General features: G+C 42.5%; 1 protein-coding gene across 5 annotated transcripts in view; it reads right to left on the bottom strand.

Annotated features, from left to right (window-relative positions):
- The window catches only part of NAA60 (N-alpha-acetyltransferase 60, NatF catalytic subunit), a 53,835-nt gene extending 53,536 nt beyond the window's left edge, over positions 1-299 (bottom strand). The window contains exon 1 of one of the 5 annotated variants that reach the window (XR_005009133.1): positions 104-299. The gene's annotated coding sequence lies outside the window, so the exon portion shown is untranslated. The remainder of the gene's footprint in view (positions 1-103) is intronic. The other 4 variants (XR_005009132.1, XR_005009131.1, XM_036738570.1 and 1 more) reach the window with 4 other exon arrangements.
- Between the last annotated feature and the right edge of the window lie 21,294 nt (positions 300-21,593).

Genomic DNA, 21,593 nt, shown 5'->3' with positions numbered 1-21,593 from the left:
CCGCCCCCAATCCCAACCCCCACCCCAGCCGCTTCCGTCCCTCCCCCCTTTCCCCATGCCGGGCCCCCTCCCCCACCGTCCCCACCATCTCGGCGGAGCTCACCTTGTTGGGGAGCCGGCGGCCGGGAAGGGGGAGCTTCTAGAGCATCCTGGGGCCGACGCGGCGTCGCAGGGAAAGCAGCCACAGCCGGTGCGGGCGTTGTTATGTAACCGGCAGGAGCTCCGGCCGACGAAGCCGGCGAGCAATTAACACTTCCGCCTCCCGCGCCCGTCGGCGCAGCGGACAAAGCCCATAGGCTACTGGGCAGGCGCGTGATGCGGCTGCGGCCCCGCCCAGATCCCGCCCCCCCCCCAGTCGCTGCCGCCACCGCCATCTTGGAAGTGGGAAAGGGAACGGCAGATTGCCTGCCTGCGTGCCAGAGCCACGTGTGCACGAGACAAGAAACGGGACGGCCGGAGCTGGGGGGTGGGGGAGGGGAAGGCGGCCTGGGAGGCTTTGTGGTAATTGATCAGTCCGGCCTCTTTTCGCTTCGCACGCTCTCCCTTCTGCTTATTGAGCAAGTTCTTTGTACGCAGTCTGTCCAAACCCCGAGTTCCGCCATGTGTTGGTTGAGTGACCACTGGAGGCTGATGACGGTTTGAATTCATTAGCTCCTTCAGACCTGGGGGGAGTGCGATGGACCTGCTGTACCATAGTGATGGCTGTTAATCGTCGGGTCATTTTTAATTTGCTTTTACTATTCACCGAAGAAATTATATAATAAAGGCTCACATTTTACTCCCAGGGGAACAGCTACTTGGCCTAAATACTTTTGGTCGATAATTATAATAATAGTTCACATCTGTGTAGCAGTTTGATAGTTTACAAAATTATTTTTATGCATCAAAGATGTAAAAGATATGAGACCGGGATTAGATTTGTTCTTGACCCCAAAGGTCAAAAATAGGACTAGTTACAAGGAGGTACTTGTCAGCTCATTATAAAGGTCCACACCCAACTGTATACCGTCTTATGCATTGGAAGTTCCCTCCAAGATGCAGGCCACAACCCATCCCATCCGTGCCTGCCTATCCTATGCAGCTCTGGTTTTCCCATAAATTCTGCACATCAGTTATTTTTTTTTCACTCCATGAAATAAGATAAGGAAATACTTCCTAAGAATTCAAGCTCTCCAAGGGTCGAATGAATTGCCCTGGCAATTGCCCCTTCTCTCTCTAATCTTCATTTTTTCACTCTCCACTGCTTCTCTCCTTACAGCTACAGACAGGCCCAAGTCATCCCCATCCTTACAATTAAATTTCACTAGACAGCACTATCTTCTTATTCTGTTTCTCTCATTCTTTTCACAGCCAAACTCCTGGAAAACCTGCTTGATACCACTACTTCCTCTCATCTGCTTCTCAATCCTCTGCAGACTTCTGCTGTAAACCCCCCACCTCTTCCTGGGCATTCTTTCTTCACTGACCAGTCTTCACTCTACCTTAGACTTCCATGTTCTGTTGCCAGGTGGCTTCGCTGATAAGTTTGGGTATACCTTTTCCTCTCTGAGAGTACAAGTAGAAAGGGTTCAGGGGCAAGAAATGAGAAAGATCCAAAATCTATAGACTTTATAGTAGTTGACTTTCTCACATTTAATAAAATCATTTTTACTAATAAACATATCTCTCAAATGGATTCTTTGATATCTATTAGGATCTGAGCTCCAAATAAAATTTTTCCATACATCATATTCAAAAGGACTTTCTTGTTTATGATCCTCTGATGTTGCTGAAGGCCAGAAGTGCATTTGAAGCTTTTCCCACATTCCATTTGTGTGCTTTTCTCTTCAATAGGGATTTCTTGGTACAGAGTTTCTTCTTTAAGGGAACTTTTCTACACTTTACATATTCCCGAGATTTCCATGCATCTTGAATTCTCCAATTATTAACAACAACAGAGGTCATAATGAAGTGTTTTCCATATTCATTTTGTTAATGGCATCTCTCTTATGTAGGCTTCTGATTCTGAGGAATGTTTGAGTTATAATACAAGGCTATCCTATTTACCATACTTACAAGATTTCTTTCCTGCAAAATTTTATGCTTCATGAAATTTGAGCTGCTGCTAAAACTTTTCCCACATTCATTACATTTATGGTGTTTCTCCCTAGTGTGGATTTAGGGGCATTCACTAAATTTATGCCAATCAAAGGAGGAGTAGGCTGCAGAGGCGGAAGAATCATCCGGAGTAAGAAAGGCTGCTGGGTATGGGGGACCTTCCAGAATGAGAAGGCTGAGGGAATGGACGTGGTGAATTCAGGAGCAATTTCTAGTGAAGGAGTTAGCCTGACCGGCCTGCAAACTTCATAATAGAAACCTACAAACCAGCTAGATATTTGATAGGAATAAAACCAAGAACTTCAGAGCATGACGTTGTTTCCTTGGAATATAATTGAGAACTGATGACGTTTGTCATTCAAGCGAGGTGAAAGGCTTCTGACCGTGATACTGTCATAATACTAATTCTTAACGTTTCTTAAAAGAAAAGGAGATCTTATTGGGTACACTTCCGTACTTAAAATGTAAGGTCAAACCCTTTTAGTCCACACATCCTGGATCCCTTCAAACCATTTCAGTGACTCCCCCCAACAAAGCCATCAAGGAGCTTGTGGGGCTGCGATTACAAAGTTCCCCTCACTATCATACAAACATCTTCCTACGTCACGTAGGAAACCTAGGAAGCTTCTTGGCGTGTTCCAAATTGGCATGAAAATTAGTCTGGGGACAGATGAAATTGCTAGGTCAAACTATCAACTTTCACTTTCTGCCCTTGGTTCTTAAGTATACCTAACAGCAATAAAATCTTTGTTTAGCACTCCTATTATCAATGACTCGAGGTTCTCTCTGCATTGCAAATACTGTACCACATGTTTTCTCATACTTAAGAATTTCCTGCTGCTTTCTATTCCTATCCTTCTTTTCAGTATCAAGACAGATGAGAAAAAAAAACCCAGAAAAACCAACTTCCTTTACTAATTATATGTCCAGTTAAAAAAAAAAAGGTAATGCAGATAGATAAATATTAAATACACTAATATAGGGATAAGTATTTCAATTTTGCACAAATAATGTTTATTGAGATTTATATTGTGAGAAACGCGGTTTTGGGGATCACTGGACTTCCTAGGCAGGGCCAAAGTCCTGAGGAAGAACCCTGTGATAATCCTTAAGGAAGGCTGTGCAGATCACAGGACTCCCAGGGGAAGGCCAAGTGGTGGCCCCCCCCCCCCTTAATCTGTGGGTATCACAGGGCTTCCTAGGGTCAGACCCTAGAAGGACCCAAGTGATGGCCCCTTAGAATGGTGGTAAGATCACAAGGCTCCCAAGATAGGGCCAGAAGACCAAAGTGATGTCCCCTTAAGAAGGCTGTGCAGACCACAGGGTTCCCCAAGGGAATCAGGAGTGGTAGCCCTCTTAACACAGCAGTGGGGATCACAGGATACCCCAAGACAAGGAGTAAGCCCAGGATGTTTCCACTGCTCATTGCTTCCCTTCAGTTGATCTTAGGAAGATGCATGTGATCTGCCCATTCTCACCCAAAGAACTCAGGATCAGAGTGGGCAGAAGAAGGCATTTTATTATGCTCCTCCAGAGAACAGGTGTAGTGCTCACTGTAATACTCACACTGATACAGCTGCAGGAGCAGGTGTAACCATTCCCTCCACTCCTGCTAGAGTTATGGTTAGTTTACAATCTTTATTTTTTACATAGTTTTCCTAAGTTATACAGTTTATAGAGATAGGATAATAAGGATACAGAAGCAAAAGTGAAGTTAATTGGATTTTCCTTGTCTTAGTTTAGGATTAAACTACATTCTTTTACTTCCCCTACTTTCCCTCTTTAACATATGCAAATTATGCAAATCAGTAGGCCTGGATTCTTGACCAAGACCAGACCCTAGATAAGCTTGAACTGGTTCAAGGGGTTTGGCCTCTCTAATTCCCCTGACTGTCTTCTCAAAAAGCATGGGCATGCACAAGCCTCTGACCTCTCACCTGACCGACCTTGAGGCCTGGTTTCTGCTAAAGCTGGGGTGGGGGAGGGGGAGAAGTACACCTTTAGTTCTGTGGAAACAAAACTCCTCCTCCCATTTCTCACAATATGATACTTCAAGGTTTATACACTTTTACTTAGATTATCTGTTGGAATCTTACATAAACCCTATGAAGTGGGTGCTTCTGATATTACTATCAGTTGATGAGGAAACAGGCTCAGAGAGGTTAAATGATTTTCACACATCTAGTAAATGTCAGAAACAGGGTTCAAACAGAGATCTTCCTAACTGCAAGTTCAGCACTTAGTGTCCAATAATTTGAAAAATAGAAGGCTTGGAAAGCTGAATGTCCCAAAGAATTGTAGGAAAAATTATTTATTATATTCAGAAAAATTATTATACTATATAAATCCAATCCTAGGTGATTAACAGTTGTCTGTATTCAGGCCCCAGTAACTGTCTAGGAATGCTGGAGATGGCTACAAGGTATTTTGGGTTCTCTCAGATCCTGGATCCACCCAAAGCATTCTTGTTTTGGGTCCCCCACACCCAAGTCTTGTTTTGGGTTCACTTAAGCTTGTGTTTTGAGTTCCCTGATGTTTTGGCCTCACCCAATTTTTATCGAATGTTTACAGTTACACATATCTATCTCAATCTACCTTGCTTTCAAGTTACCCTCTCGGCAATTTTGCTTAATCGTGTGTGTGTGTGTGTGTGTGTGTGTGTGTGTGTGTGTGTGTGTGTGTGTGTGATTGTTTGGGGGCACCCTTTTTCTAAATCCTATGTAATGTCAACCTTCCAGATCCTGGATGAGAGGGAGCCATACTTCCTTTCTGACCTAATAAATTTCTTTCTTAAACTATTTCAGATTTTCACATTACTTTAAGAATTATTTAATTTATTATAATAGTAATTTAAATTAATTAGTTTGATAATTAAAATATTTTCCAGGATTTCAAGATATATAATGGTAAGAAGAAAAGCTTATCAAGTTATAATAGGAAGTATATGAGTTTTGGGAAAAGGTGTTATAGCAGGGATGGAATGGTTGTGTACATTTGGGAAAAAGAAGAGGTTATGTGCAACAATAGGGACCTAGGTAAGGGAAATGACTTAGAGCATCCTAGTGAAATACTCTCAAGCAGCATGTACATCTTGATCTTAAATGGTAAACATAAATGAGAAGCTACTATAAGGTATCAAGAAAGTGGGGAGTGCAGAAAAATCAACATGAAGAGAAAAAAATCTTTGACAGAAACATTAAGGACTGCCTAGAACTGAGAAATATTAGAAGACAGGAGTAAGACAGGAATTGTCTAAGGAGATGATTGAGAGGAAAAGTCACAGGAAAGCCAGTTTTACAGAATAAAACACAGTGACAAATTTTAAACCACTCTCAAGTTCTCTCGCTTGGGAAGGTGGTGATGAAGTGCCAGTGATTCCTGGGAAACAACCCAGGAGATGATGGTACAGGTCTACCTTTCATACCACTCAGCCGGACCCACCAGGCCTGGGGCACTTACTCTTCCCTTTCCAGTACCCAGGCATGTCATTTGGATTGGGTTCAGTCCAGAGGAAACTGGCCCTCTGGTGGGAGGGGGTTCTCTTTTCTCACTGATTCTTTACATTCCCCAGTTCTCTGGGGAAATGTAATTTTAGCAAATTAGGTTATAGTTCACAAATTTCTCAAAAGGGAGAAAGCAATAGAAATACTGAATGTATATTATAAATCAGCATATGGGGACAGGTAATTTTTCTTCCACAGAAATAATTCCAGAGCATATTAACAGAACTTAGAACAGAATTTTCAGTATCTTTCTCTATTCTAGCCACCATCTGCACTTCCCCTCCAGAGCTCCCTATCACTTCTTATCTCTATATTATATTGCCTGTACTCTGGCCACCATCTTTATCTTCTTTCCAACACAGCCTCATAGTAGTCCTGGGAAGCTGGACCCTGACACATGAGCTTTTGCATCATCTTCCACACCTATAGGCTTCCAAATCTATTCCTTGCCATTTCCACAACATTATCTCTATCTCTCTCCCACTGTTACCTTGGACTCTGCTCCCTGGAAATCCGGGTTCTAATAGGGGAGCTTTCGTTTCATCTTGTCCCAAACTAGGCCTTCACACCATTTCCCAACCATCTCCATATCATGTTGCCTCATACATACCCTTTCCAACTTCTCAACTTCTTCCATAAGAACATAAGCTTCTGAAGTGCAGGGACTATCTTGCTTTCTCATTTTTGTACCCCCAGTATTTAGCACAGTGCCTGGCATATAGCATTTAATACACACTTTCTCTACCTGTAAGTCTTATAGAAGCAGAGAGAAGAAACAATTTCAATATGACAAGGCTACACATGGGATCAATAAGCATTTATTAAACTCCTATTATGTGCCAAGCACTGCACTAGGTCCTTATATCATTAAGGCAGAATTCATGACTTCAAAGATAACCAAGAATATGCCTGAATGGTCCAGAATTGCAGGATATAAGGAATTCCCTGAGCAGACGGCAGAGGAGTTAAAGCATTTATTGAAACTCAAAAGTAGTAGACCCATGGACCAGTGTCCCCAATTCGACATCCTGGCAAGAATCTTCCAAAACCAGTATGCTCGTCTCACAATAGTGACCAGGAAGCCGCAGAAAAACATTATGCCAGCAAGCCAAGCCATACTGGTGCTTCCCCTGTCAATGCCAGGGTCCTCCAGCAAGAAGATTGCCAACTGGCCTCAAGCCCCTGCTCAGCACTCTCCGGTCTCCACGAGGGTCAGTCCTGCCTTTTTGTAGCTCCTGCCGCTGTTGCTGCCACTTCCACTGCAATCTCCAAGCTGTGTTCCAGCTAGCTGACCACTTCCTCTCTCCTTCATCTCTTAACTGCTCTCACCAACCGCCTCTCAGCTCTGCTCCAACCGTTCAGCAAGCTCCGCCTACCACAGGTTTCATGTCATCACGTGGACCAGAACTCAGGCACCTACCATCGGCTCCAGTCCTAGCCACTCCCCCCAGGACCCTGAGAGCCCCGCCCCCAAAGCCCATTCACTGATTACCTTTACGATCCTGGGAATACAAAGACAAAAGTGAAATAAAAAGTGAACCAACCCTTGATTCTTAAATGTTTCTTGAAGGATGGATAGGAAAAACTTTTTTTTGGTTAGGTGTAAAATGCCATTTCTTTTATGAATTTTCATATTCCAATAATGTGGGGGTTCTTGGGCACTTTTGTGTTTCATAGACCCCTTCAGCGGTCTTGGTGAAGTCTATGGACTCCCTTCTCAGAATAATGTTTTTAAATGCATAAAATAAAATATATAGAATTACCGAGAAAATACTGAAATATGGTTATCGAAATATTTTTTATAAATTAGGTTCACAGGTCCCAGATTAAGGAGGCCCACCCTAAAGCATCTGTCATATTCCGATTCACAGAATTAATAAATGCAAAACCTCGTGCAAGACTTCCACACTAGACTGGAAGCTCTTTGAAGGCTGAACATTGAGCAGGACTGACCCTCGTGGAGACCGGAGAGTGCTGAGCAGTAGAACTAGGACTGAAACCTAGTTTTCATCCAAGTCAATGGTTTTTTCCACTACGCCATGTTGCCTTTTGATAGTAGGAGGTCATGAGACTGTTGCAACAGTCCAGGTGGGAGGCGATAAGGACCTAGACAAGGAGGATGTATCACAGGATCTCAAAGTGTGATGATGCCTCAGAAGTTATCTAGTCTAACCCATAACTGAAGTATAGCCTTTACCATCTCTGGGGTATACTTACCCCAACTCCCACTCACAGTGATGAATTGATTTCCCAAGAATAAGGCCGTATCTTTCCCTCAGGGACCTAGGGGTATCCCTGACAGGTTAAGGTGATTTGATTTGCTAATGCTATCAAGCTAAAGCTCCCATTCTAGTATGTTTTTCTCAGTATCAATTGATTGTTACAGTTAGTGTCTCCCTTATATATCATCTCTACCCTCCAGTACCCCAGTCTCATTTAGCCGGGCTGGGGAGGAAGAGAATACAAGCAGCTGGGGATCAGGAAAGAGCTCATATAGGAAGCAGTATTGAGGCTGAACTAGGGAAAAAAATCACAGCTTCTAAGAGGTGGAGGAGAGAAAGGTAGAATAATACTTTGCTGGGAGTGAGAAAAAAAACAATCATTTTTCACTTGAGAATTAAAGAATGGGCAGGATTTCAACAGGTAGAAATGGAAGAAGGTACTGAGAAAAGGATTTCCAGGAATAGGGAACAGAGTGTGAAAAGACTGGAGAAAGTCTTAAAAAAAATGGTGGTGGGGGGGGCATACAGATTATAAGAGGTTTTCAAGGAGAACATCTTCACCAGTGAAAACACACAATTACTTTTTTCAATGAAACAGTAGAGAAAGCTCTGGAGTCGGAGTCAATGTGAGTTTGCCAATGGTTCTGCCATTTACTGTTTGTGTTACATTGGACAAAATCACTTAGTCTCTCTGGGCCTCAGTTTCCTCACCTGTAAGATGCTCCAATTCTGTGGTCTTGTGAAATATCTGAAGACAGCTAGCTTGCCCTCATCAAGTATTTTCTAGAAGCAGCTAGGCGGTGTAGCAGATGGAGTGCTCATCCTAGAGTCGGGAAGACCTGAGTTCCAATTTTACCTCAGACGTTTTACTAGCTAATGTGATGTCAACCTCTATCAGCCTCAGTTTCCTCAGCTGTAAAATGGAGACAATAATGACGCCCACCTCCCAGGGTTGTTGTAAGGACCCAATGAGAGAGCTATGGAGCATCTCACAACGAGACCGCACACTTCTCTTTTTCTGGACATTATTTTTCCATTAATGTAAGATAAACTTACATTGCCCTTTTTCACTGCTTCAACAAACTTGTTGATATGGCTTCCAGTACATCTCCTAGTAACTGCTGTCTAGCCATGCTCCTTTACCCTGTATACAATGCCACCAATAAATGGAATAGGGCATCTTACACAGAGCAAGTGCTTAATGTTTACTGAAGGGAATTCCGACACCGGAAGTTCTCGAGCTATCAAGCAGAAGCAAAATGGTTACTTTTGGGGGAGGGTAGGGGGTTGGGGGTTGGGATACTGAAGAAGAGATTTTCAGTAGAGTAGGAGTTGGATGAGATGACCTGAGATCCCTTTTAAGACTGATTCTCTGATCCTATGAACCTGTTTCTCACCTGCCAAAATTGGATTAATAGTACTTGTCGTTCTAATAGTACTCGGAAGGCTGTTAGGAGATTCAAACGCAATAATGAAAAAAGCACTTTGTGACTGCAAAGTACAATACAAGTGTTCACTATCACTATTATGACTTCTCCAGTACTGAGCAGAGTGCATTCACATAGTAGGCTTTTCATTAAAGTTGAGCGAATCACACCCAGGCCTCACTCGAGGCCAGTTTAGACCAGCTTGAAGGGAGACAACATCCTCCAGCTAGAGAACAGCTCCTTCTACCGGGCATCATCCTCCTCTGACAGGGAAGCTTCCACTTTCCCTGCCCTTTTCTTTAAGTGATTGGCGTAATCTTCCGGTAGGAAGTTCTCCTTGGAAAGAGTGAAAAGAGAACTCTGAAGCCTACATTTCCGAGAGTTTATAGAAAAGAAGGCTGTGGAACTGATGGCTAATTCACCAATGAGAACGAGGGTAGCTTCCTTGTTCTAGGGAAAAGAACTACCTAGAGTTTAGGGACTGTTCGAGACTATATGTTCTGAAGTGGGCATAGACCCACTGGAGAGAGTCTGATAAGCCCAGACAGGAGACAACGGTGACCCTATCCACTTCTTGCCTAAGAGGATTCAGCTCCACAGCAGCCTGGGAAGCTGTTCAGCCAGTGATCACCAGCCAGTGGTGCCTACACTTGAGTCTTTACCCACATAAAACTGATTGCCTCTGCAGAGGCAGGCATGTGGGACTCTGGGGGTGGTTATGAAGAAATTCTTCACCTAATGACTCTCCAAGAGAGCAACCCTCGCATCTTAGATGCAATGGCACCCACTTTTAAACACTATTGTCAGTACCACAAAGGTTGTAATACTTGAATTTACAGTCTCCTCTTTTGTAGTGCAATAACTACAACTACAACAAAGCATTTACTGAGTGAGTACTTGGTATGTTCCAGGCACTGGGCTAAGCACTGGGGATACAAAGGAAAAAGCAAATTAAAAAGAGAGAGAGAGAGAGAGAGAGAGAGAGAGAGAGAGAGAGAGAGAGAGAGAAAGGAAAGGAAGGAAGAAAAAGAAAGAGAGAGGAAGGAAGGAAGGAAGGAAGGAAGGAAGGAAGGAAGAAAGAAAGGAAGGAAGGAAGGAAGGAAGGAAGGAAGGAAGGAAGGAAGGAAGGAAGGAAGGAAGAAAGAAAGAAAGAAAGAAAGAAAGAAAGAAAGAAAGAAAGAAAGAAAGAAAGAAAGAAAGAAAGAAAGAAAGGAAGGAAGAAAGAAAGAAGAAAGAGACAAAGAAAGAAAGAAAAAGATCCTGCTGTCAGAAAACTTACATTCAGATAGGGAAAGAAGACACATAGAAGGAAGCTGAAAAGGCCAGTGGCAGGAGAAAAGGGAAGAAAGTGCCTGAGAAAGGAGCATTCTGGCAAGTCCAGGGTAGTCAGAAGCAAAGTCAGGAGAGGAATGAAGGATGGTTGGCCCAGCCCACCCACCACCCCCCATGGAAGTTCTTGGAAGAGCATGGAGGAAGAGGGCCTCAGGGGTGGAGGGATACTCCAAGGTGAGTAGAAGGCCACAGGAATTGAGGGAATTTATAAAGTAAAAAGCTGAGAGCCTTTCCAATCTACATCGGTATAGTTTAGAGAGATTATTTTTGGTAGCTTCTTAACACTACATGTGTAAATGAATATATATATATATTCACATATATATATATCACACACACATATATATCTACACACACACACACACACACATATACATACACGGATATACATACATATGCAATGATGTGTGAGCTTTGAAAGTTGGTGCTAACACTCTCCTTTGTATTTGACCCAGATTTGGCTGCCTCTCAGTGCCATCTTTATTTACATTGAAGCATATTTTATTCATTCGGCCCTGCTTTCTTTCCTCAGCTTCACTTCCCATATTTCTCTACCTTCCCTATCATCATTCCTTAAGGCTCAGTGATATTCCAGGCACTCAGGCCATTGTTTGTTCAGTCATTCCCCAATCTTTACGCACTTACTTGGTTTTCCTCTTTCTTTCCTCACAAATCAAGCTGCTAGAAAGTGGGTATTTTCTTGTTCTCAACCTGCCACAGGTGTAGCACCTGGATCAAAGAATAGGAACAAATTATTATCTTTTCTTGCATGATTGCAAATTGTTTTCCGATATATGGCTGTACCAATTTAGAGTTCCATCAGCAGTGCACAATCTGGCCCCATTTTTCCCCACAGTCTCTCTAGGGCTAAGTTTACTAATTTTTGCTAATTTGAAGATTTTGAGTTCCCAATGCTAACTGAAGATTTTGAGTTGTAATTGATCCGCAAACCAATCAATCAATCAACACTAAGCACCTATTTCAGGCCAGACACTGTGCTAAGTACTAGTGATGCAGAAAGAGGCAAAAGCCAGTCTCTGCCTTCAAGGAGGTCACAATCTAATGGAGGAGACAACAAATGAACTAAACATAGGACAGATGGGAAATAATTAAGAGAGCTAATAACAAGAAATAGGAGATAATTAAGAAAGCCCTCTGTAGCTAAACTCCTTGAAAAGACCATCTCCAACAGGTGCTTCTACTTTCTCTCCTCCCACTCTCTTCTTCCCCCTCCCCCACTTTCTTTTTTCCAATTACATGTAAAGAGAGTTTTCAACAGTAAGATTTTGAGTTCCAAATTTTTTTTCTCTCTCCCTCCCTTTCCCCCTCCCCAGGATGGGCATTCGATCTGGTATAGGCTATGCCTATACAATCATATTAAACATATTTCCACATTAGTCATGTTATGAAAGCATCAGAACAAAAGGTAAAAACCACAAGAAAGGAAAAACACAAAAAGGTGAAAATAGTCTGCTTCAATCTGCATCCAGACTCCATAGTTCTTTCTCTGGATGTGGATAGCATTTTCCATCATGAGTCTTTTGGAGTTGTCTTGGATCACTGCATTGCTGAGAAGAGCTAAGCCTATCCAAGTTGATCATTGCCTAATTTTGCTGTTACTGTGTACAATGCTCAGATTTAAGTCTTTCAGAGTTATTTGTTGTTGCAGTGTTGTTATTACATAAATTGTTCTGGTTTCATTCACTTCATTATATATCAATTCATACAAGTATTCCCAGGTTTTGTCAAAACAGTCTTTCATAACTTTTTATATCACAATAGTATTCTATTATATTCATATTCCATATTTTTTCAGACATTCCCCTTTGTTTCCTGGTTGGTGGGCTTTGGAGTTTTTTTGGCCACCACAAAAAGAACTACTATAAATATTTGTATGTGTATGTCTTTTTGCATTTTCTTTTATTCCTTTGGGGTATAGGCCTAACAGTAGTAGAGCTATGTCAGAGCGTATAGACGATTGAGATATTTTTTTCAGACATAGCTCCAGATTGCTTTCTAGAACGGCTGAATCAATTTACAACTTAACCAAAACAGTGCGTTGGTGTTCCCATCTTCCCCCAGCCCCTCCCAGAATTGTCATTTGCCTTTTTTGCCATCTCTGCCAACATGATGGGTGTAAGGTAGAATCTCAGAGTCCCTTTAATTTGCATTTCTGATTGGGAACATGCTTCATCTGTCTACTGATAGCTTAGATTTCATACTTACAAAACTTTCTCTTCATTTCCTTTGACTATTTATCAAATGCAGAATGACTTATTGCTTCATCTTTGAATCAGTTCCATATTGATGTTGGAAATTAGACCTTTATTCCAGGTCACAGGACCAACAAGATGGGGACTAGACATTTTCTCTGATTCCCATGATCCCTCAGACTTCTCCAAAACAGAAATTATGTGCCAAAGACAAAGCAACGTCAGCTGTTTCCATGGTCTAGGACAGGGCTGTCCAAAATGCGGCCTGCGGGCTGCATGGGCCCCCAGTGCAATTTGTGTGGCCCACCTACAAGCATAGAAATTTACATAAATGCTTTAGTAAATGAAGCCTGGCTACGACAGAGCTCTCTCTAAAATGGCAAATCAAAATATATTGTCTATTGTTTCAATAAAAACCCAAGGTTGGACAGCCCTGGTCTAGGATACCCAGAATCCAAAAGAAAAAAACAACCCATGAACTAATGCCTATCAGCATCTTTCCCCCACTGCCTACCTTGCTCTACTGGCAGCAAAGCTGCGCTAGCCAACCCAAGGAACCAACACATGGGCTTGAAACAAAACTCAAGGATCTAATACAACGGTTTGCAAATAAAACCTCCTCTTTCCAATGCCATAGAGATCTGGGCTTCAGGCTGCAGAAGCTTGCTGGGGCCGAGACAGACAATGCCACTGCAGCATCCTGTGCCACAAAAGATCTCTGCAAAAGAGTAAAGGAACAGTAGCAAAGGGACAAAACACATGTCTGGCCTTGAAACAGAGCTCAACCACACCCTCTGCACTACCTTCCTACCAGAATCTTGGAAACCCTAACTACAGAAATTAATTTCATTAGTACATAGTCCTCCATAGCACCAGTGTGGTAGTTCTCTGAACTGCAAGTGTTGGGCCAGAGAACTGAGGAAGAAGAGGGAGTGGGGCAGAACACTAGGGATGTTGTGGATATTGTGCGTGCTTGCGTGCGTGCGTGCGTGCGTGTGTGTACATGTTTATAGTGGGACAGCGAGCAGCATTTCACTAAGTCTGAGGGAAAAGTTTCGGCATCCTTCTGGGGCCAGTTCTGTCCCCTCAAAAGTCTAGGCTGGTGAATTATAAATTAATTGCCCAGTGTGGGAGAAGGTTGAGATACTTTGAGACCTAGTCCGCAAGGAAACCACGATCAGAGCAGAAAGAATCAGAAAGTAAGCAAGAAAGGAATATAAGGAGGGCAAGAAGACTGAAATTACCAAAGATCTTAGAAAAAATAAAACCCCAAAACTTTGAACATAAGCAGATAAATCGACAGGGAAAATATTGACAACAAAAGGAAATATGGCTTCCAGACTTAGTGAATGAGTTCAGCATGTTTAAATAAATACTGCAAAACAAAGGAAAATGATCCAACGTTTGCTAAGACAGAGGAACTTGTGGAATTGGAGGAGAACATAAAGCCACAATATGCTGTTTTTGAGTGGCTTAAAAGAGAATTTAGAATTAGGAGAGCAGAATTTATGGCCTCCACAGTAAAAAATAATAGGTAGAAACAGAGAAAAACCGAATCTGTGATGGCAAGGTTCACCAAAGAAACAAAAGAAAACAATAGATTGGGAATGCAAATACACAGAAGTAAAGAAGAATCAAAAAGAAGAGCAAAAAACAGTAATGCTACCCAAGCAAAAAGTACTTGTCTGGAAGACAGCATGCATAGAGACAATCTAAGCGTTGTATGTCTATCAGAAGAACATGATAAGACAAAACACTTGAACACTATAGTGCGATAAATAACAAGAAAACCACCCAGAAATTCTAAACATAGAAAATGAAAGAATTCATAGATTGCCTTCAGGAAATGAGACCTTTATCAGAGGAACCTGAGGTAGTTACATTGTTTTGTTTGTACAAAAACGTTCATCTTTTTTCTGGAAATAAAACTGTCCATTTTACATTTTGTGATCTCTTGTTTCACCAATCTGAAACATATTTTCTTCCTTCCTTTTCTGTTTTTTTGCGTCACTCTTTATGTCTAAATCATGTATCCATCAGGAGCTTACCTTGGCATATAGGGTATAAGATATTGGTCTCTATGTAGCCTCTGCCAGACTGCTTTCCAGTTTTCCCAGCAGTTTTTGTTGAATATTGAGGACTTATCTTAGAAGCTGTGGTCTTTGGGTTAATGAACACCTCTCTAATTCTCGTGCTGGTCCTAACCTTTGTGATGGCTTTGATCCCGTGCAGAGTCTGGCGGGGATGGGTCCTAAATCCTTGTTCCCCGGGGTGGAGCTGAGGCTCTTGGAGGTCCTGGTCCAGATAGCACCAGGAGCACCAGGAGCACCAGGAGCACCAGGAGCACCATGAATCTGAATTCACCTAGAGAGAGAGGTGGATCTCAGGTGACCCGAGGGAAGACAAGGCTCAGACCCCTAAAGTCGAGGAGAGCTCCAGGACCCCAGTGGGGTTTTTGGTTGGTGGCCTGGATGAGTTGGAGCTGGGGTGGGGGATATCCAAAGGCTCAGAGAAGTGACCTTAGACATCTCCTAGTCCAACAAATGCTGACATTGTCTCTGAATTTGACAGAGGTTTTCTGTTTTTGGTTTTTTTTTGGTGGGGGAGAAGGTAGATGTGGAAAAACTTTAAGGAAGAACAACTCTCCTGTTGACAATCTTCTTAAAGTTCGATAATGTATGTAAAGAGCTTTACAAAACCTTAAAGTGCTTGGTAATTTTCTTCTTCATCTTTTTTATTATTCTTACTCAGTGCTGTCTATACCCAAGTTCTTTCACTTAGAGATGATGTTTACACGTACAGCTGGGTTGAAGGTAAGCAGAATTTGTGTCCTCCTTGACTCCTGAGGGAGATTTGACAACCTCTGTGTCTCCGGTTCTTTATACCTGTTGTCAGTTGAAGCTGTCAGATCCTAGGGTCAAAAGAGCACTGAAATTGGAGTCCGAAGATCTGAGTTTTAACGTAGGTTCTGCTATTTACTGCTTGCATTGATCTTGAGCTCCTCAGTCAGGGCCTCAGTTTCCTTATTTATAAAATGAGGGGTTTGGACCACATGAGCCTTTAAAAAGATTCTTTCTGTTCGGAACGTTGTTCTTACCGTTGTTGTTACTCAGCCGTTGTGTGCATGACTCTTGGTGATCCCATGGACCATGGCATGCCAGGCCGTTGGTATCATCCACTGTCTCTTGAAGTCTGTCAGAGCTCATGTTCATTGTTTCCATGATACCATCTATCCATCTCATCCTCTGCCATCCCCTTTTCCTTTTGACTTCAGTCTTTCCCAACATCGGGGCCTCTTCCAACGAGTTCCGTCTTTCCATTATGTGGTGAAAGTATTTCAGCTTCAGCATTTGACCTTCCGGTGAAGAGCCTGAATTAATTTAAGTATTGATTGATTTGATCTGCCTGCTGTCCAAGAGACTCTCAAAAGTCTTCTCTAGTACCGCAATTTGAAAGCCTCAATTTTGTGGCAAATAAAATGGGCATTTCCACCTACATAAAACACAAAAAAGAAGATTATACATGAAAGTGGACTCTATTATGGACTATGTGATATTCAAAGTCTTTCCAATTTTAAAATTCACTCTGTTTCATGATCTACGAATACTTCCTTCTCTAGCCTAAATGCCATCAATGGAGATTCCTCACATTAATGCCTCTGGAAAAGTAATATTAAGGTGCATATCCCAGTGACACCTTAATGGGAATTAGTTCATCAGAAATTCTACAGGCATCGTAGCTAGTGGGCGCCTTTGGGAGAAGGAAATAAGTTTGGATGGAATGATTAGGGGAAGAGGTATCCTTCCTGGAGAGAGCAGTTTTTGATGGAGCCACTAGCAGCATTTGGACACCAATTGGCTAGACGAAGGCACTAGAAAGTCACCTGCTTCACAATTTTATCTTAAACTGGCCTCATTCAGTCTCTTCTTTGGAATATCCAGAATTTCTCTCATTTCTACTTTTTTTTCTTTTTGAATTCCATATTTTATTAATTTTTTTAGTTTTCAGCATTGATTTCCACAAGATTTTGAGTTACAAATATTCTCCCCATTTCTACCCTCCCCGCCACTCCAAGATGGATTCTGATTGCCCCATTCCCCAGTCAGCCCTCCCTTCTGTCACCCCACTCCCCCTCATCCCCTTTTCCCTTACTTTCTTGTAGGGCAAGATAGATTTCTATGCCCCATTCCCTATATATCTTATTTTCCAGTTGCATGCAAAAACAACCTTTTTTTGAGCATCTGCTTTTAAAACTTTGAGTTCCAAATTCTCTCCCCACTTCCCTTCCCACCCACTCTCCCTAAGAAGGCAAGTAATTCAACACAGGCCACACACATGTATCATTATGCAAAACACTTCCATAACAGTCATGCTGTGAAAGACAAACTATATTTCCCTCCATCCTATCCTGTCCCCTTTTATTCAATTTTCCCCTTTGACCCTGTCCCTTTTCAAAAGTGTTTGCTTTTGACTACCTCCTCCCCCATCTGCCCTCCCCTCTATCATCCCTTTTTTAACCCCTTCCCCCTACCTTCCTGTGGGGTAAGATACCCAATTGAGTGTGTATGCCATTCCCTCCTCAAGTCCAATCCGATGAGAACAAGATTCACTCATTCCCCCTCACCTGCCTCCTCTTCCCTTCCTACAGAACTGCTTTTTCTTGCCACTTTTATGTGAGATAATTTACCCCATTTTATTTCTCCCTTTCTCCCTCTCTCAATATATTCCTCTCTCACTTCTTAATTTTATTTTTTAGATATCATCCCTTCATGCCCTCTGTCTATATATATGTATATTCCCTTCAACTACCTTAATACTGAGAAAGGTCTCATGAATTGCACACATCATCTTTCCATGTAGAAATGTAAGCAAAACAGTTCAACTTTAGTAAGTCCCTTAAGATTTCTCTTTCTTGCTTACCTTTTCATGCTTCTCTTGATTCTTGTATTTGAAAGTCAAATTTTCTATTCAGCTCTGGTCTTTTCTTCGAGAAAGCTGGAAAGTCCTCTTTGTATTGAAAGTCTATATTTTGCCTTGGAGCATTATACTCAGTTTTGTTGGGTAGGTGATTCTTGGTTTTAATCCTAGATCCTTTGACCTCCAGAATATCATATTCCAAGCCATTCAGTCCCTTAATGTAGAAGCTGCTAGATCTTGTGTTATCCCAATTATGTTTCCACAATACTCAAATTGCTTCTTTCTGGCTGTTTGCAATATTTTCTCCTTGACCTGGGAACTCTGGAATTTCACTACAATATTCCTAGGAGTTTTCTTTTTGGGATCTTTTTTCAAGGGGCTATCGGTGGATTCTTTCAATTTCTATTTTACCCTCTGGTTCTAGAACATCAGGGAAGTTTTCCTTGATAATTTATTGAAAGATGGTATCTAGGCTCTTTTTTTGATCATGGCTTTCAGGTAGTCCAATAGTTTTAAAATTATCTCTCCTGGATCTATTCTTGATTTCTCATAAAGTCACTAGCTTCCACTTGCTCCATTCTAATTTTTTTGGGGAGGAAATATAGGGACTTATTGCATTTTATTTTTATTTTTTTTCCTTTTTTAAAATTTTTTCCTTCTTTAGTTTGCAACACACGGTTCTACATAGTTTTGAGTTCCAGATTTTCTTCCCTCCCTCCCCCTCTCCCTCCCCAAGACAGCATGGAATCCCATATAACTTCCATGTATAACTTCACATTGAATTAATTTACACATTAGTCAAGTTGTGGAGAAGAGTTATGACCAATGGAATGAATCATGAGAAAGAAGAAACAGAACCAAAAAAAAAACCACAACCCAAAAACAAATACAAAAGAGAGAAAAAAAGGGGGGGGGAAGAAAAAGGCAAGCATGAAGTGTGCCTCAATCTGCATTCATACTTCATAGTTCTTTCTCTGGATGTAGATAGCACTCTCCATCGTGAGTCCTTTGGAGCTGTCTCTGCACATTGTGTTTCTGAGAAGAGCAAATCCATTCTGATTTTAAAGGCAGTATTTTCTTCAGTGGTCTTTTGGACCTCCTTTTCCAGTTGGCTAATTCTGCCTTTCAAGGCATTCTTCTCATCATTGGCTTTTTGAAGCTCTCTTGCCATTTGAGTTAGTCTATTTTTTAAGGTGTTGTTTTCTTCAGTATATTTTTCAGTATTTTTTTGGGTCTCCTTTAGCAAGTCATTGACTTGTTTTTCGTGATTTTCTTGCATCATTCTCATTTCTCTTCCCAATTTTTTCTCTACTTCTCTTACTTGCTTTTCCAAATCCTTTTTGAGCTCTTCCATGGCCTGAGACCAATTCATGTTTTTCTTGGAGGCTTTTGATGTAGGCCCTTTGACTTTGCTGACTTCTTCTGGCTGTATGTTTTGATCTTCTTTGTCACCAAAAAAGATTCTAAAGTCTGAGTCTGAGTCCATTTTCCCTGCCTGTTCATGTTCCCAGCCAACTGCTTGACCCTTGAACTTTTTGTCAGGGTATCACTGCTTGTAGAGTAGAGAGTACTTTGTCCCAAGCTTGAGGGTCTGCCCTGCTGTTTTCAGAGGTACTTCTACACAGCAAGCTCTGTCACAGCAGTGCTCCTCCTCCCCCAAGAACTGTCAACCCAGACCATGACTCAGATCCAAGCAGGGAAAAGCAAGCTCTGTACTCCTGCTTTGATCTGCCACTTAATTCCTCCCACTGGGTGGGCCTGGGGCCAGAAGCAGCTGACATTGGAGCTCTGGAAGCAGCCACAGGAGCTTCCTGTTGCTGCTGCCCACAACACTGCACCACCTCTGCTGCCCCTGAGGCTGGGGCCAACGGCTCTCACTCCGATCCAGCAGTTTTTCCACTAACCTGCTCTGTTGTCTTGGGTGTTTGTGGGTTGAGAAGTCTGGTAACTGCTACAGCTCAATGATTCAGGGCCCTCAAGCCTGCTCCACCCAACTCTAGTTGGTCCAGGCACGGCCCATGCTGGGCTGCATTCCGATTCCAGCACCATGCAATAGACCCTTCCCCACGACCATCCAGGGTGTCCTAGGCTGGAGCCCTGCTTCCCTCTGCTATTTCATGGGTTCTGCAGCTCTAGAATTTGTTCAGAGCCATTTTTTATAGGTGTTTGGAGGGACCTGGAGGAGATTTTAAGCGAGTCCCTGCTTTCCAGCCACCATCTTGGCTCTGCCCTTCTCATTTCTACTTTTGAAAAAAAAAATCAGACTCATTCTTTATGGCTCCTCATAGATTGCTATTTAAACAATTATTCATCTTCAAAAATCTCCTTCTACCTCTGTGTTGGTTTGTGCTCTGAATCGCTACACTAGTAGGGATTGACATTGAGGATGGAAATACTGAGTTGGTGTCTGACGTTGTTTCCCAGAAGTGCTATTTGAAGATCTAACTGCTTTTTTCTCACTAGAGGAGTGTGTAAATACCCATCTCAGAGGTCACTTGGCAGGAATGTCCTGAGGAAAATTTCAGGGATGTGGTATTACCGGGCAGGATTGATTTCTCCTGAATTTTGTAGTCTTTGAGGTATTTGGATTAATTTTACACTGGGATTTCAAAATGAGTAGGGAGAGATCCCTATTTTAGTTCAAGGGTCAGAGTGAGGGTGATGATTAGCTCTCATTATAAATGTTGATTCCTAACAATTGGAATAGACCATGATTGGAATGGGGCAGCTAGGTGGTGCAGTGGATAGAGTGCTGGCCTTAGAGTCAGGAAGAAATCTTCCTGAGTTCAAATCTAGCGTTAGACACTTACTAGCTGTATAACTCTGAACAAGTCACTTAATCCTGTTTTGGTCTCAGTTTCCTCATCTATAAAATAAGCTGGTGAAGGAAATGGCAAACCACTGTGTTACGAGCTCCCGAAGCCTCGCAACTATGCTCGGGGTTCCCCCCAAGCCCCAGGCCTTTGCCTAAGCAAAGGACCTGATCTCACAGACAATGAATGGGGCAGGAGCCGAAAAGATGGTGAATGACTCCAAATTTCATTTCAGCAAGCAGCACCTTTATATCTTTAGTGACACAGGTACATTCTTTGGTTACATGGGTGAAGGACAGGTAAAAAATCAATACACCTGGGTCCTAGGACCACCCTGACTCCGCCTACTCTCCTCCCCTTCTCTTCCCGAGCTAACCCGAAGCTCCCTGTGGTCAGGCAGTCCAGCCAAAGAACCGGAAACTCCACGTGCTCTGGCAAGCCCAGACAGAGAGCCGGAAGTTCCATGTGGTCAGGCAGGCCCGGGCAAAGACCTGGAATCGCTAGGGAGGCAACAAAGGTGAGACCCCTCCTCCTGGCTCCACCCACATCCCAAAGCCCCGAGTCTATCTCAGCAGGCCCCTGGGCCTGGAGGTCCGAGGAGGACAGGGCTTGGCTCTAACTCGGCCCCTAACATCTCCTCCTTTTCTGTTTTGCAACAAGAGTCAACGGGTACTGACTCAATGGCTGTATACAGGGCCCCCAAAAACACACTCGTCACTAAAGGAGTACAACATAGCAAAAAAGGCAAGGCCCCACAATGGCCACAGTCTCTAAAACATGACTAGGCCAATTGGGGGTTGAAAAGGTCTTAATGACTCAGAAAGTCATCTATAACACTGTCAGGTTGTAAGTTCTCATGCACTGCCCCTCCTTCCTCAGTGGCCAATTGTAACACCTGGGTAATTTCTGCTGTAATGTTCTGATTATGAAATAAGGCTTAAACAGAGCATTCATTATCCTAAGGACACAAGGTAGACAAAAACTTATTCTGACCTAACAAAGAACATAAGGTACTGTATGGAAAATAGTCAAGAATACATTAGGAAATGGGTAAATGTTTTGAAAATAC

The sequence above is a fragment of the Trichosurus vulpecula genome, chromosome 9, assembly GCF_011100635.1.
Source record: "Trichosurus vulpecula isolate mTriVul1 chromosome 9, mTriVul1.pri, whole genome shotgun sequence".
NCBI lineage: Eukaryota > Metazoa > Chordata > Mammalia > Diprotodontia > Phalangeridae > Trichosurus > Trichosurus vulpecula.
The sequence above is the reverse complement of the archived record's forward strand: the minus strand, read 5'-3'. Positions and strand labels throughout refer to the sequence as shown.